This window comes from Cyprinus carpio, chromosome B7, assembly GCF_018340385.1.
Source record: "Cyprinus carpio isolate SPL01 chromosome B7, ASM1834038v1, whole genome shotgun sequence".
Lineage (NCBI taxonomy): Eukaryota > Metazoa > Chordata > Actinopteri > Cypriniformes > Cyprinidae > Cyprinus > Cyprinus carpio.
The window spans coordinates 3,907,421-3,924,735 of NC_056603.1; the positions used below are offsets into that span (position 1 = coordinate 3,907,421).

Genomic DNA, 17,315 nt, shown 5'->3' on the forward strand with positions numbered 1-17,315 from the left:
TATATATATATATACACACTCACCTATAGGATTATTAGGAACACCTGTTCAATTTCTCATTAATGCAATTATCTAATCAACCAATCACATGGCAGTTGCTTCAATGCATTTAGGGGTGTGGTCCTGGTCAAGACAATCTCCTGAACTCCAAACTGATTGTCAGAATGGGAAAGAAAGGTAATTTAAGCAATTTTGAGCGTGGCATGGTTGTCGGTGCCAGACGGGCCGGTCTGGGTATTTCACAATCTGCTCATTTACTGGTATTTTCACGCACAACCATTTCTAGGGTTTACAAAGAATGGTGTGAAAAGGGAAAAACATCCAGTTTGCGGCAGTCCTGTGGGCGAAAATGCCTTGTTGATGCTAGAGGTTAGAGGAGAATGGGCTGACTGATTCAAGCTGATAGAAGAGCAACTTTGACTGAAATAACCACTCGTTACAACCGAGGTATGCAGCAAAGCATTTGTGAAGCCACAACACGCACAACCTTGAGGCGGATTAGCTACAACAGCAGAAGACCCCACCGGGTACCACTCATCTCCACTACAAATAGGAAAAAGAGGCTACAATTTGCACAAGCTCACCAAAATTGGACAGTTGAAGACTGGAAAAATGTTGCCTGGTCTGATGAGTCTCGATTTCTGTTGAGACATTCAGATGGTAGAGTCAGAATTTGGTGTAAACAGAATAAGAACATGGATCCATCATGCCTTGTTACCACTGTGCAGGCTGCTGGTGGTGGTGTAATGGTGTGGGGAATGTTTTCTTGGAACACTTTAGGCCCCTTAGTGCCAGTTGGGCATCGTTTAAATGCCACGGCCTACCTGAGCATTGTTTCTGACCATGTCCATCCCTTTATGACCACCATGTACCCATCCTCTGATGGCTACTTCCAGCAGGATAATGCACCATGTCACAAAGCTTGAATCATTTCAAATTGGTTTCTTGAACATGACAATGAGTTCACTGTACTAAAATGGTCCCCACAGTCACCAGATCTCAACCCAATAGAGCATCTTTGGGATGTGGTGGAACGGGAGCTTCAAATCTCCATCAACTGAAAGATGCTATCCTATCAATATGGTCCAACATTTCTAAATAATGCTTTCAGCACCTTGTTGAATCAATGTCACGTAGAATTAAGGCAGTTCTGAAGCCGAAAGGGGGTCAAACACAGTATTAGTATGGTGTTCCTAATAATCATTTAGGTGAGTGTGTGTGTGTGTATATATATATATATATATTTAGGTGAGTGTGTGTGTGTGTATATATATATATATATATATATAAATTCTAAAAATAATTATTGTATATATATATAGTTTTTTATATATATATAGTTTTTTATTATTTATGTATGTTAAAAAAATGGGATTAAACATTAAAGAACATTAACCAATTTCAAAAGAAATGTGATATGTAACACATACGCAAGTTTTGTTGTGGTTTCAATGGGACCATACCAGCACCCAAAAGACAACAAATGCTGGTCCACCAGCACACCAGTATCCCAAGCTGGGATCCAGCAAACCAGCAACCTGCATCCCATGCTGGGATTCAGCAAACCATGCAAAACATACCTTATGCTGGTCACCAGCAATGCTGGATTTTTCAGCAGGAACATCATCACTAAACACCAGTAACACGGTGCCACTGGAAGCCATGCATGCTCATGCCATCACACTGCTCCACAATGTTTTACAGATGATGTTTTATGCTTTGGATCATGAGCTGGTACAAGCCTTTTCCATACTTTTTTCTTCCCGTCTTCTTAATTTTGTCCGTCCAAATAAAATACCTTTCCAGAAGTGGTCTGGCTTTTTTAGATGTTTTCTGCAAAGTCTAATCAGGCCTTGTTTGCCCCTTGTGGTGTACCCTCTGGGACCCAAGGACTTCAACAGCTGTGTTATATGTAATGTCCCTAATGTTGGACCATGTCTCCTCAACATTCATGGCAGATTGATTGTCCAAGGCACTAAGCCTGTCTGATAGAGTTTAACAAAAATTTGCCTGGCATGAGTCGGCACGAAGCTTACAAACATCCAGTTGCTTTCGCCTTTTGGCTCTATGTTGTTGTGATGGAGCTAGGTTCAGAGACACAACGCTCTGCAGCAGTCGGTGGTCAGACCAGCAGCTTGTACCACGCATGGCTCGAGTTATATTTACCTCTCTGAGATGTTCCTGCCTGGTTATGATGTAATCCAGCACGTGCCAGTGCTTTGAACGAGGATGTTGCCACGTGGTCTTGTTCTTGTTCGCCTGCTGATAAAAGGAGTTTGTGATTGCCAGTTCATATTGTGCATATATCTCCAACAGCAGAGTGCCGTTTGTGTTTTTTCGTTTCCCACTGAATGTTGCCCCTGGACATGCAAGGACATTACTTCCCACACGAGCATTGAAATCACCCATAAGGAAGATCCTGTGTTTATGAGGCACTGACTGTAAGACAGTATTAAGGTGTTCATAAAATGACTCCTTTTGGTCATCACTGGCAGCCATTGTGGGTGTGTAAGCACTGATCAAAAATGCCCTATTGTCATGCTTAAGCTTCAGCTGCAGAGTCATCAGTCTTGGTGGCAAGCCTTGCGGTTGCACTTCTAGGAGTGGCAGTAGTGATGTTTTTACAGTGAATCCAACTCTAGCCTGCCTTTGCAGACCCTCAGGCTGCCCAATGTAGAAGAATGTATAGCCAACGCTGACTTCTTATACACATATAACATACTCTTGCAGTTTAAATCTAGATTAAAGACCCATCTCTTTAACCTGGCTTACACATAACATACTAATACACTTCTAATATCCAAATCCGTTAAAGGATTTTTAGGCTGCATTAATTAGGTAAACCGGAACCGGGAACACTTCCCATAACACCCGATGTACTTGCTACATCGTTATTCTCTGTCCAAGTCTTCTTACAGTTGCTCCTCTTGCTCTGCCCACTACATCAGTGCCCTCCTCTCTGCTCATCTCTTTCTATCTGTTCCACTCTTCTTCTCTTGTCACACCCCTTTCTGTAACCACTCCACAAACCTTTGCACATAGACCTCTTTATTTACCCCTCCTCTATTATGTATGGATGTATGTATGTACTTATTTATTTATTTACTTACTTATGTACGTATGTATTTATGTATTTATTCACATACTATTTTCCCCTTTTCCCCTTTATGATAAAAGCAATAATCACACATGTGTAAACAATTAGGAAAATGTGTTTCCTGTGCTGTGTGTTGAGTGAGCAGTTATTAGTTTGGGGCCAACTGAAAATCTACCATGTGCTTTTGATGATATGACAAATTCATTTGTTTGTTGTGTTTGGACAAATGGTACAGAAATGTTTGCGATTTGTGGACTTTTTTTCCAGATATTTCAATGTATTGGTTGGTTGTTGTATTAACTATTATGAAAAAATTTAACAGTTTTGTTCACAGTGTTTTGAGAAAATTATTTGCATGATTTGTAATTTATGTGAAATTAATGAAAACTTACAATCTGTTTAGGACAATCATAAAGTGTTCCACTGCTTTAAGAAAAGTAACCTGAGTTTGGAGAAATGTGTCAAATCGATTAAGAAAACCTGTAATATTGAGAATTGCATTTCATTTCAGCACTTAGCAGGAAAATTTAAAAGTAATAATGTAAACTGAAATAGTAAACTGCAGTAAATAATAATATAATATTTTAAAAACATCTTACTAAACTCTAAAAATTATATTAATATAAATACTGTATAAAAACATAAAAAACACATATGAAAGTATATAAATTATGCATAAATAACCATTACTCTGCATTGTCAAGAAATTGCACTTTATGCAATACAAATTACTTCAAAGCAGCTTTACAGAAATAAGTTTGCATGTTTCAAAATTCAGTTTCAGGAATCAGTAGTTTCATTTTTCACATACAACATTATTGTGACCAACATTGAGGACTGGAGAATATTCCAGGAGGTAAATGAACAACATCAAAGCTGATCCGAAGTGTGGGTTTCCCCATCATCATCATCATCTCTTTCGTACAGCACATTGAGCTGTAATAAAACAGTTCATTACATCATAAAACATAATTTTCCATTTTATTTGTAATATATGCAGAATTATTTTAAAAGTTGTTTTTTTTTTTTTACTTCAAAATCAACATTCATTTCAGGTTTGCAAGTGTTTGTATGAACAAACTCACCCGGTGAATCTTCCTTCCGCATCGCTTCCTTTGTGGGCGGCTGAGACCACTGCAGCATCACGTCAGAGAACCCTCGTTCCATCAAAGCAGACTGAAGCTGAAATCAGCAGATCTCTTAAAACTGCTATCAGTGCATTTAGATTTCTGTATGTTTTCCTTTCTCACCTGCGACAGGAGCTGGAACCTCATTTCAGTTTCAGACAGACTCGAACTGGACTTCAGTTTCATCTTCACAAAGGTTTTCTTCAGTACAGGACCTAAAAGAGTGACACAAGAGTGAACATACATAGACAGAAGTGAAAAGAAAACACTAAATGCAAATAATGAAAACATAAAATACATTGTGACTAAAATATCTACAGAAATTTAGTGCAAATGCATCTCTTAAGATTAAATGGATACAATGAGAAGTTATGTAATGATCCTCAAAAATCAATGAAAAACAAACAAGCAAAAAAGACCCAGTTGACATTTAAATACAAGTTCACTTTCAATGAAGTGCATAGACATCAAAGGGGAATTGAGCACCTGCCCTTTTTCTTCCTTGAGAGAAATTGCCCTTTTTCTGCTGAGTATTAAATGAATATATGTGTGTGTGTGTGTGTGTGTGTGTGTGTGTGTGTGTGTGTGTGTGTGTGTGTGTGTGTGTGTGTGTGTGTGTGTGTGTGTGTGTGTTTCTGTTTACGCACAGCTGTCCCTGTCAAACAAATTAAAAATATCAGGTCTGGTCGGGAAATGTTGAGACTCTATCAAGATCCGATGCCTTTCACCCCTCTGCCACGTATCACGCACATCACAGTCACAGACAGTGAGCCGCAGATGTGAAAGCCCTCCCTCCCTTTCCAGTTGTGTTTGTCTTGCTGTGGAGGTGAGTGGTGATGAACAAAGACTAAGCTACATGCGCCTTGAATTTACAGCTAATTATCCAAAAGACAAAAGGCAAATATAATTAATTTGTCTTGCTAACATCCATGACTCATAAGAGCTAATATGTAAGTTAGCTACAAGATATATATATAACTTATTGGAAAATATTACTGATCACCACACAGAATATACAGAATATCAAAAACTTTAGCAATCAGCTCTCCACGGTAGTTCTTACGGTAGCAAAGCTGGAAGCAAAGCCGGAAGCCGTTCTAGCTTACTGCTCTGCGCTTTGCTTCTTATTTCTGTACTTTTCTCTGATTTTTCTAAGATTTTAACTTCAGCAGATCAGCACAGTGCTCAAACAACACATTTTTAGCACAAACACTAAACTAAGAACTTTTTAGGACTGGAAAAAGAAGATACTTTGCCTCCCACTGCCAGCAGCTTACATTCCGGAGACAGGAAAACACAGAAGATACTTTGCCTCCCACTGCCAGCAGCATGCCTCCTGTTGGATCTACTTGTTGCATGAACTGCTGCAAACTTCTACAAAGGATTGTGGTTCTTGAAACAAAGTTATTTGCTGGACTTCCAAAACAGGCGGAAAACTCAGCAGACCGTCGTCATGAACCCTCTCAGCATACAGCCGGTGAGTCCCATGAATCTTTTGAATCTCAACAGTTTATACCATGTGTAGAGGAAGAAGCCGAAACTGATCGCCACACTAATCGATGGCACAAACAGGAAGCGAGACACAAAGGAACACGAGATTGTCACGAGTTTCTCGTATAGCTGCCGTAGCATCCTCTACCCCAGATTCGACTATGACAAGGCTTGTGAATACTAGTATTCTACCACCCCCTATACATCTTGAGAACAGATTTGAAGCATTAATGAATGCGGATGAGGAATCCCCAAATGTGATTAAACATGGATCGGATCAGCCAGCAGCTAACACCGCTACTAACAGGCGCTCAAGGTCGAGCAGACAACGACATTCAGCTCAGAGCGCAGCCGAGCCCAGGACTCTGATAGTGGGTGACTCTATTATCAGAAACATCAGTAGCATCATATCATCATGTGGTTGACATATCCCACAAGGACACTGATAACACCATGCAGCCACAACAAGCACTGCTGATGGACACTATCCCGGCTGAGCCCTGCCCACAGAGCTCCTCACAGACAGACTGTGATGTATCAAAACAGCTCTAAGACTCAGCACCCAAGGACGACTTTCTGGAAAACAGCAAGGGAAGCCAGGACAACATATCACGGTCACCGGAAACACCAGAGACACAGCCCCTCTCACCGGACACATTATCCCTCTCTCCAGCATCTCCACTTCTGTGCTTCTCACAGAAAATGGAGGAATTGGTGTATGCTGAGACTAAACTCTCTCACTCATTCGCTGCAAGCACGCAGATATCGACAAAAAAAACGCGGGCCCCCCAACCACCAAAGCCTGTGGGCCCTGCTCCTGTGAGAGCTCCCCGACCACTGCCACAACGCCAGGGCCCCAATCCTCCATCTGCTGTAGGTGAACCAAAAACAACTGATAGCAGCTCTCAGTGATATGTGTTGGGTCCCCGCTATAATAGCAGCAACATTCACAAATGTTTACAGAACAAGCGGGAACTCAGTGTGCCTGTAGCTTTCTCTATTTCAGTTTTATCACGTGATAGAAAGTCTAAGGTCTTTTCAAGCCGAAGGGCAAACTCATCTAATCTGCGGCCTATTATGCATCAAACTAAAATTGATGTAAAGACACAAAGCACTGCCAGCAAGTTAGCATTTTTAAACGTTCGCTCACTAAAAAAATAAATAATTTCTAATCAATGACTTTATAACCACAAACAATCTGGATTTTATGTTTCTAAACGAAACATGGCTAGAAGACAGCTGCAGTGCAACAGTCCTCAATTAAGCAGCCCCTCCTCATTTTACTTTCATGAGTGTTTGCAGGACAGTTAGGAGAGGTGGAGGTGTAGCTGCTCTATTTAAAGATGTCTATCAATGCAAGCAAATGTCATTTGGTCAGTACTTGTCTTTTGAATATCTAGGGATTGTGCTGAAAGGTGCTCCACGCATTCTGTTTATCATTATTTACAGGCCTCCAAAATACTCTCCAGCGTTTGTTGAAGAGGTCACAGAAATGTTATCAATGATTTCCTCAGAGTTTGACTGTTTTGCTATTGCAAGGGGTTTTAATATTCCAAAAGATAATGCAGAAAACAAAACTACAAAAGAAATGATGACGGTTCTAAACACTTTTGACTTGATTCAGCATGTGCATGGACCTACACACAAAGGTGGACACACTCTAGATTTAATCATCAGTAGGGGTATAAACATTTCATCCATTGTTATTAAGGATGTAGCACTACGTCTGATCACTTCTGTATTTTCTTTGATATACTGATCACTGCTACTACTGAATCAAGATCTGTCTCTGTCAGAAGGAGATGCATTAACGAGAACACTAGTGTGCGGTTTATGGAGGCTATATCTTTAACACCAAGCATTTCTGGAGACTCTGTTGATATTCTCCTTGATTCCTTTAACTCAAAAGTTAAGAATGTTATTGATGATATTGCTTCAATAATAGTCAGTAAGAAAACAAACAGACAGAAATCAGTTTGGAGATGATCAACAGCAGTTCAGAGTATGAAAAGACAATGCAGAAAAGCCGAGCGGATGTGGCGGAAGACGAAACTTGAAATTCACTTTAGCATCTATAAAGACAGCCTTCATGCTTTTAATGTGAAACTAGCCACAGCTAGACAGAATTTCTTCTCAAACCTTATAAACAGTAACTTAAACAACACTCGTACTCTTTTTGCCACTGTTCAGAGACTGACAGAGAGCTTAACTGTTTAGAAGCAGATCTCTTAGAAGTGATGAACGCCTCACTTCTTTCTGGGACATTTCCAAACTCCCTGAAAACTGCAGTTGTTTATCTTGATAACACAATTATAGACCAATATCTAATCTTCCTTTTATAGGCAAAATTATAGAAAAGGTAGTTTTTAATCAGCTGAACAAATACTTAAACTCAAATGGATACCTGGACAATTTTCAATCTGGTTTCCGACTGCATCACAGCACAGAGACAGCACTCATTAAAATAATAAATGATATTCGCTTAAATTCTGACTCGCAAAATATCAGTGCTGGTATTGCTAGATCGCAGTGCTGCGTTTGACACTGTCGATCATAGCATACTACTAGAGAGACTGGAAAACTGGGTCGGGCTTTCTGGGATGGTTCTTAAATGGTTCAGGTTATACTTAGAAGGGAAAGGTTATTATGTGAGTCTAGGAGAGCATAAGTCTAAGCGGACGTCCATGACATGCGGAGTCCCACAATGCTCAATTCTTGCACCGCTCTTGTTTAGCCTGTATATGCTCCCACTAAATCAGATAATGAGAAAGAACCAAATTACCTATCACAGCTATGCTGATGATACACAGATTTACCTAGCCTTATCGCCAAATGACTACAGCCCCACTGACTCCCTCTGCCAATGTATTGATGAAATTAATAGTTGGATGTGCCAGAACTTTCTTCAGTTAAACAAGAAAAAAACTGAAGTTTTGTTTCCAGTCAAGACTTAGAGAAACTTGTTCATGCCTTTATCACCAGCAGGGTGGACTACTGTAATGGTCTCCTCACCGGCCTTCACAAAAAGACCATTAGACAGCTGCAGCTCATACAGAACACCGCTGCCAGGATTCTGACTAGAACCAGAAAATCTGAGCATATCACACCAGTCCTCAGGTCTTTACACTGGCTTCCAGTTACATTTAGGATTGATTTTAAAGTACTTTTATTCGTTTATAAATCACTCAATGACCTAGGACCAAAATATATTGCAGATATGTTCACTGAATATACACCTAACAGACCACTCAGATCATTAGGATCGAGTCAGTTAGAAATACCAAGGGTTCACACACAAAACAAGGGGAGTCCGCCTTTAGTTACTATGCCGCCCGCAGTTGGAATCAGCTTCCAGAAGAGATCAGATGTGCTAAAACATTAGTCACATTTAAATCTAGACTCAAAACTCGTCTGTATAGCTGTGCATTTATTGAATGAGCACTGTGCAATGTCTGAACTGATTGCACTGTATTTTACGTATTCACTGTATTTTATGTAAAATCATCTTCTATTTTTAACTGTTTTAAATTCATTTTAAATGTCAATTTTTAAATCATTTCCAATGTTTTAAATATGCTTGTTTTATGTTTTAAAATTGCTTGTTTTATTTTTGTTATTATTTTTCTTCATTTTATGTAAAGCACTTTGAATTACTATTGTGTATGAAATGTGCTATATAAATAAACTTGCCTTGCCTTGCCTTGCCTTGCCTTGCCTTAAGATATCAGCACAATAACACACTCAGCGAAATATAGTCTAATAATTGTTATAGATACAATGTCAGAAAATAGTGAGATATAAATAGTTTTGTCAGTATTGCACACCCCTAATATATTTAATGTTTTGTTTAGAAAAAAATTCTTATAAATATGAAAAGTTTCCTTTTTTTTCACTTGAGCCCCTGCCCCTCAAAATGTCTGTGCACGTCCCTGATGAGGATGGACATGGTATTTGTGTCAAAAACAATTTTTTTTTTCAAGTCAAGTCAAGTCTGCTTTATTGTCAATTCTTCCACAGTACATACATACAGAGAATCGAAACTGCGTTACTCTCAGACCCCCGGTGCATACAGATAACACTAACAGTAGAGCCTAAAAATCTAGATCAAATATAAAATATAAGATATAACTATACAATAAAGGAATGTAAAAAAAATAAAAATAAAGTTAAATAAAAGCAGCGCAAGGCACATGGCAGATAGAGTGCAAACCAGTGAACAAACAGTGCAGATAAAAAGATTTTTAGTGCATAAAAAAAGCTTATTCAGTCTGATTAAAGTGACAAAAGGGCTCAAGAGCAGTTATTTTATTTAAACTGACTGATGAGGAGGTAGAAGGACATCAGTTCCATGGTAATGGAAGGCCCATAAATGCATTATGGGCCTCCTTTATCAGTCTAGCTTAGAAATGAGCGCAGATCCGTGCGCACAAATCAACTTATGACAAAGTTCACGTGTGATTCATGAAACATTCGTATTCGTAATCTCATCGTACGAGTGATTGCACATTGATAAATGTGGCAGCAGAAAACAATCGTCATTTGAATATCACGCCCCTAAAAACACCCCGGTTTAGAAGCCTCGCCCCTAGAGTTTACAACACGGAAAAACAAAACGTGGCCAAAAAAGAGGAAGTACTCTCATGAAAGAAAAATTGATCTTACTCTAAAAACACCCGTTAACCATGTAATTGCAAACAATTAAGCTACATTAGTTTATGTTATTTACATGTATATTAAAATACTTGTAAATATAAACAGCCTATTTAGTTCCCCTCACCCTACAACAAATACTTTCAATTTAACGGTATTCAGAACAGAACGAAGAATGAAAAATAAATAGTTATAAAATTATATATTAAACTATAAAATAAAACACTAGGCCATAGTGGCATTCATTATAAACAGCATACAAATGTCAAGCAAAACTGAAACGGCACTGGGGTCAAGAGCCTGTCTGTCACCACAAGAATCCAAATGTTTCCATTTTTCCATATTTGTAACATTTGTTTGTGTAACTACTATTCATTATGTAGCTTAAGCATGGCTTCATACTTCACTCATGTTTTAATATCTGTGTAAAATCCTTGCATGAGCAAAAATATTTGTTTCGGCGCTGCACGCTGATTTTACAGTGGACCTTTTAAATCAACAGTGCAAATTTTATGTTTGGTTGACTGCATTTTAGTTTGATGATGAACAGCTGAAATGTTAGCAACATTAGAACTAATGTTGTTTGTGTGTGCACGAGGCGCCTGTGCGATCAGATGGATTAATTCAAATAAAGATATAAATAAAATGCATTAAGAGTGTCACAAAAATGAGCATGGCCTATACTTGTTGCAATGTTTTTTTTTTTTCCTTTTGTTAATCTGTTAATTATATTATAGCCTGTTATATAGGCTATAATATAATTAACTGATGAAAAAAAGGTAAGTAAAAAAAGTAAAGGCCACACTCATTTTTGTGACACTCTTAATGCATTTTATTTCTTTTCTTTATATCTTTATTTGATTTAATCCATCTGATCGCACAGGTGCCTCATGGGGGAAGTTATGGCCTAATGGTTAGAGAGTTTGACTCCTAACCCTAAGGTTGTGGGTTCGAGTCTCGGGCCGGCAATACCACGACAGAGGTCCCCTTGAGCAAGGCACTGAACCCCCAACTGCTCCCCGGGTGCCGCAGCATAAATGGCTGCCCACTGCTCCGGGTGTGTGTTCATGGTCAGTGTGCACTTTGGATGGGTTAAATACAGAGCACAAATTCTCAGTATGGGTCACCATACTTGGCTGTATGTCACGTCACTTTTTTCACTTTATATTTTGTGTGATCCTATTTATTTTAATCCTTTTATAGACTTAATTTCAGTTTTTCTCCTTTCACAGAAGCATTGCAGGTGCATGATGCGACGATTGAATCCTCATGGTATGTGGTTTTGCTGCTATTTGCGCATACAAAGCTAAAGCCCCCCCCCCCAAAAAAAGACATTCTAATCTTACTGGTTAACGATCAACTAACAAGCTTTGTTTGGCGGTCAGGAAAATAAAAATGAACAAAATGCTGCCGTTCTACAATTCTCCACCATATTTAATATGCTGCGCGCAAGTACAGTAACTTGCATACTCAAGCAGAGACCAGACGTGAGATTTCATCATAACCACCGCTCACGTTCATATGATAAATTCCAAGTTTAGCGTTGAAATGACAGTACACCCAATTTTCTGTCATATGTTCATTTCATAAATGAGGCCCATTATGTGGTGAATTGTTGACTGTTGAGAGCATGCAACTCTTGAACTTTCACATTTTCATACAATAATTTGCATTAAAAAAAATAAAATAAAACCATTAATAGTTTCCCAAAACACTAAATCTGTTTGTTTGATCACACCTTCTCCGTAGACCTCCACCTCACACAGAGTAAGAAACCTTGAATCTCCAGGAAGGAACAGATTCCATATCGACCATCCATATCGTTACATATGTAGGTGGAGGAAACACCAGCTGAATGCTAGAAAGCATCAGCAACATCTGAAGATGGGAGACGGAGAAAACCTGTCATTTAGACTTCTAGTCTTTCATCAATATGTGTTTTCAGGAATTGTTCCACTATAGGTTTATTGAAGCCACGGGGTAAGAAAGAGAGTCTCACATGGGATTGTGGAGTTGCCGTTGTTCTCCAAAGGTTTCCGATTGCAGAACGGGGCCGCGGCATGGCGATCGTTCTGGAAACAGTTCGTCTGTTTGATGAGAACTAACACTCCTAGCTCCATTTTGCATTCAATCCTCCAACAGCATACTAGATGTCTGCCAAAACTGATGACACCACTGTGTTCAGTATGCCCTGTCTGTCACACACACAGAATCCATGGTTTTCCATTGTTCCTCATATGTTGAAGGTTGGTTGACTGTAACACGATGACTACTAGGTTGTCTAGTGTAAACCTAGATGTTTAATTAATAGCTTGTTCACTCAACCTATGGGTGTCCAAGTTTGATGACTTGGTGACGGTTCTTTTTCCTGTGGCCAAATACCTGTAGGTGTCCACAGTGTAGAGGAACGGTTTTAGTCATCTTATTTAATATACTCTTTGAACGTACTTTTGGGGTGTTGTTTTCAACAATGGAATAGCAGTTGCTGTTTGTATCTGTCTGAACTAGTCCAAGTCTTCAGACTGTACTTTATTTGGAATATCTTTATCACTAAAATGCAACCAATATTAGTAGTGCCTGCTGAGCAGCTATTTCAGCCTACATGACCAATTCCTGTCTACCTGAATGGTGAAATTGTAAATTGCAAATACTACTGGCATATTAACATTAAAACAGGTGGAGTCAAGATGCTATAAAGGGCGTTTAGTATTAGTTGTGACACTGTGTAATGTGTGTAATTACTTAAGTGTATATGGGTAGGTATGCATCGGAGGGTAATGGTGCCTGGGGAGGTGAGAGTAATAGCCCTAAAAAGACAAACGCCCTTAACACTAAGGTTGTTAGGGTTTGAGTCTGACAGCGAAACCGACGACTTAGGTCCCCCCTTGAGCAAGGCACCGAACCCCCAACTGCTCCCTGGGCACGGCAGCAATAAATGGCTGCCCACTGCTCCAGGTGTGTGAAATTCATGGTGGGGGGTGTGTTCACTGCTGTGTGTGGCACTTTGGATGGGTTAAATGCAGAGCACGAATTTCAGTATGGGTCACCATACTTTGCTGTATTCACGTCACGTTTTTTCACGTGAATATTTTGTGTGATCCTATTTATTTGTAAATCCTTTTATAGGACTTAATTCTGTTTTTTATTCCGTCTCCTTTCACAGAAGCGTTGCAGGTGCATGATGCGGCGATTGAAATCCTCATGGTATGCGGTTTTCGCTGCTATTTGCACATATAAGCTAAAGCGCTGTATACCCCCCCCCCCCCCCCCCAAAAAAAAGACATTCTAATCTTACTGGTTAACGATCGACTAATGAGTTTCGTTTGGTGGTCAGGAAAATAAAAACGAACAAAATACTATCGTTCTACATTTTCCCACCATATTTACTATGCTGCGCACAAGTACAGTAACTTGCATACTCAGCAGAGACCATACGTGAGATTTCTCATAGAGCCACCGCTCACGTCATATTGGATAATTCCAAGTTTAGCGTTTTTGAAATGACAGAGTGACACCAATTTTTCCTGTCATATGTCTTTCTGTTACTAATAGACCTCCCAGACAACCAGATCGGCACCGATCATGTGGTGAGCATTGGTTGACTGTTGAGGTGACGCATGTCAAACTCTTGAACTTTCACATTTTTCATACAATAATTTTGAATTTTAAAAAAAACAAAAATAAATAAAACCATTAATAGTTTCCCCCAAAACACTTACATATTTTACCTGCAGATTCACAACACCGTTGTCCGTATACCTCCACCTTCTCACGTATGTTAGACGTTCCAACCTTCGATCATCCCAGCAACGATAGAGAGAAACGGTGTCGAACAAAGATATTCGAAACTGGAGATCTCCGTGGAGGGAACACGCAGCGTAGGACATCCTGATTGAAACATTCGACAGCCCAACTCCAATGAGAATCTGTTACCATACCCGAAAATATGGAGACTTCTAGTTTTTGGGGGGGAGACTGAACGATTGGTTCCAGAAACGACGCCAATCTTATTTAAGGCCACTTAAAAAGCTTGCGCAAAGCAAATCATGCCAGGTGCGTCGTTTTTTAATTGGAACAGACGAGACGGAACGGAAAAACACTCTCTTGTAGTACTTTTCGCGAAGTCTAACTGATAGCATTGTGGTTGGTTTCAAGTGAGATGTACCATTTTCACCCATGTGTATTATAAGCCACTCTGTGAAGGGATTGAAGATGGAAACGGCCTGAAGCATGCACATGATTGAGGGTGAGTATTCGTTTCTTGTTTAGCGGATCAGCAGATTAGGACGACTTTGTTTGAATACTACCATCAAAGAGTCACTGTAATGGTTCAAACGGTATGCGTGTGACAAACGTTTAGCGTAGACTGTGTGACGGTTGTCTTCCTCTAGCCAAAATTGTACCGTGTATCGTTTGTCCGTGTTTGGTGACCAGGAAGACAGGTTCTCAGTTAAGAGCACCTAACATCTCACATCGTTTAGAATTCATAACTTACCTCAATTTGCACGACTCCATGCCTATATGATCTCTGGACCGCAGTCTAGTCGTGTTCGTGTGTGACAACAACTAGAGATTATTCTGTAATAAGATGCAGATCCACTCCACCTACGATCAGGAAATAGTCTGATACAGGTTTGGGAGAGAAACACGATGACGAGGAGTTGATATGAACTAGCTATTTTAGAAATACTGCTTGTCACAATTCCTGTGTCAAAGTTGAGCGTGTGACGGTTCTTCCTGTGGCACAATTGTACCTGGTCAGGTGTTCACGCAGTTTTAAGAGAAACACATTGAATGCCTTATTTCCGCTTACATGTTTCTCTTCGTTTGAAAGTCTGTAGGGTCGTGGTTTTCGATCAAGTTTCGGAGTGTATGGCATTGAAGACAGAGTGTGCTCTCGGATCTGTCTCTGTTAACTTAGTTCAGAGTCTTCACAAATAAGTCTGTGTTCAGGGAATATCACGACTAGGTGCCTCAGAGCAAACGCACCCGAGAGAGTAGTGCCTCACAGGAGCAGCGCAGCATTTTCAGTGTCACTGTTCACTGCTCCAATTCCTGTTAACCTTCACTGATGGGGAAATGTGAATTGCTGTGTGTGTCACTTTGGATTGGATCATTGTCATATTAAAAAATTCTCATAGTGATGTATTTTCAACTTGTAATTATTGGTGTTATTGGGTGTTGTAATATGTGGGGAGAGTTGATGGAGGCTTATATGGTGTTCGAGAGTTTGACTCCTAACCTAAGCTTGTCTGGTGCTTTGATGTCTTGGACAAGGAAATCACAGAAGGACTTAGGTGCCATGATGGCAAGGCGATGAACCCCCCTCATGCTCTGGGTATGGGGGGCGGATTGGACTGCTGCCATTTTGCTCAGGTAAGCTGAGAGATGTGTGCCTGTAAAACCCAACAAACACCAAAACAAAAACCAAAAAACCCACAAACCCCAGAGAATGGGCAAATTTGTGGTATGGGTTAACCACTAAACAAAGAAGCACAATATAATTTTCCAGTACCATAAGTTCACGCCATGTCCGTTGGACCGCCGTCAACCAAATACGACCTTCTTTCAAACGTGATATTAAAACACCTGGCAAATAAACCAATAAATTTTATGCGTTTTCTAGCCGTACTTTCATGTTAAACCCCTATAAATATACCAGCACGTCGTCAGCCGGATGCCAACAATTGATGCACCAAAAAACATAGAATCCTAGCATGGGTATGCGTTTTTCGCCCCAAAACCAACCAAATAACCCATAATACCCCTAAAGCGCCATAAAACCCCCCCCCCCCCCCCCCCCCAAAAGAAAGAATTCTAATACTTACTTGTTTAATGATGTTTCGACTAATGAGCGTTCCCGTTTTGGGGCGGTCAGGAAAACTAACAACGAACAAAATGGCCGTCGTTCTAGAATTTTCTCGTTTTCTAACAATCTCTCTCACCATAGATTTTTAATGGCTGCATGCAACATCAGAGTAAAAGGTTAACTCTCAATCTGCTAGAGTACACGAGCAGAGACAAGATGTGAGACATTCAATCATAGCCAAACGCTGTATGTTTCATTTCATCGTTAACACAAGGTGACATGTGTAAAACAAGATGACGGTAAAAAATATCCAAAAAAACATGACCTACAAACGCATCACGCATCAAAGTATATGCGAAGAACATAAGGGCGGATGCCTGGGCGATTAAAAAAACAACATTTCAAGTTTATAGTGCTGCAGAGAGATATCAACCTTAAATTTATCATTAGCATTAAAAACATAGCCAACGGCCCGACAGGGTCGTAATAAACCAGTATTATCGCCATGGGGAGGGGCGGTATGGTCTGCGGGCAACATACCACCACAGTCCTGTACCTGCGCAATACCACAATAACGCCGCACGGACTTTGTGGAGGCGTAACCACTTGAACACTGATGGTCAATACGTTTGGAAAGGTACAAGCCCACTACTTACTTCTCCATTTCAGTGCACGGGAAAGAGAGCGGAAGCATGGGTTAACACAGTTGTGGAAAACCGAACAGGGGACCGTGAAGGCAGCACAGCAAATAACGAGAACTCATCAAATCCAGTATGCCGAATAACGAAAAGGAAGCCGAACCACGAGTGAAAACATCGGCACTGCTGCTTCCATCAGCTGGAGACAAACTGGATGGACTGAAAGAAATTGAAGGGTCGACTCCGAACTTGCAAACCTTTCTTTTGGTTGGTAAGTCAGATTCTGTTCGTATTTCGCTAGAAAGTTTGTTTTATAAGTTTGCGTCTTTTTTTTTTTCGGGAAGTTATATACATGAATGTATCGACGCTGTTCGATACAAAACGTGCCTAATGTTAGCGATGGCCTAACCGTAGCGGCTTTTGATAACTTAGTAGCTATAACTTAACCCCACACCCGCCAGAATGAAGATAGAGATCCGAGTCTGTTTTTCCACCTGGTTATT

The 17,315-nt window shown here is 40.0% G+C and overlaps 1 long non-coding RNA gene across 1 annotated transcript; it reads right to left on the reverse strand.

Moving 5' to 3' along the window:
- Positions 1 to 3,841: 3,841 nt before the first annotated feature.
- LOC109074235 lies at positions 3,842 to 4,581 on the reverse strand. Its single transcript, XR_006155127.1, has 3 exons — positions 4,348 to 4,581; positions 4,183 to 4,279; positions 3,842 to 4,033 (listed from the first exon to the last, which is right to left on the reverse strand). It is a non-coding gene; the product is annotated as an uncharacterized LOC109074235 (long non-coding RNA).
- Positions 4,582 to 17,315: the final 12,734 nt, after the last annotated feature.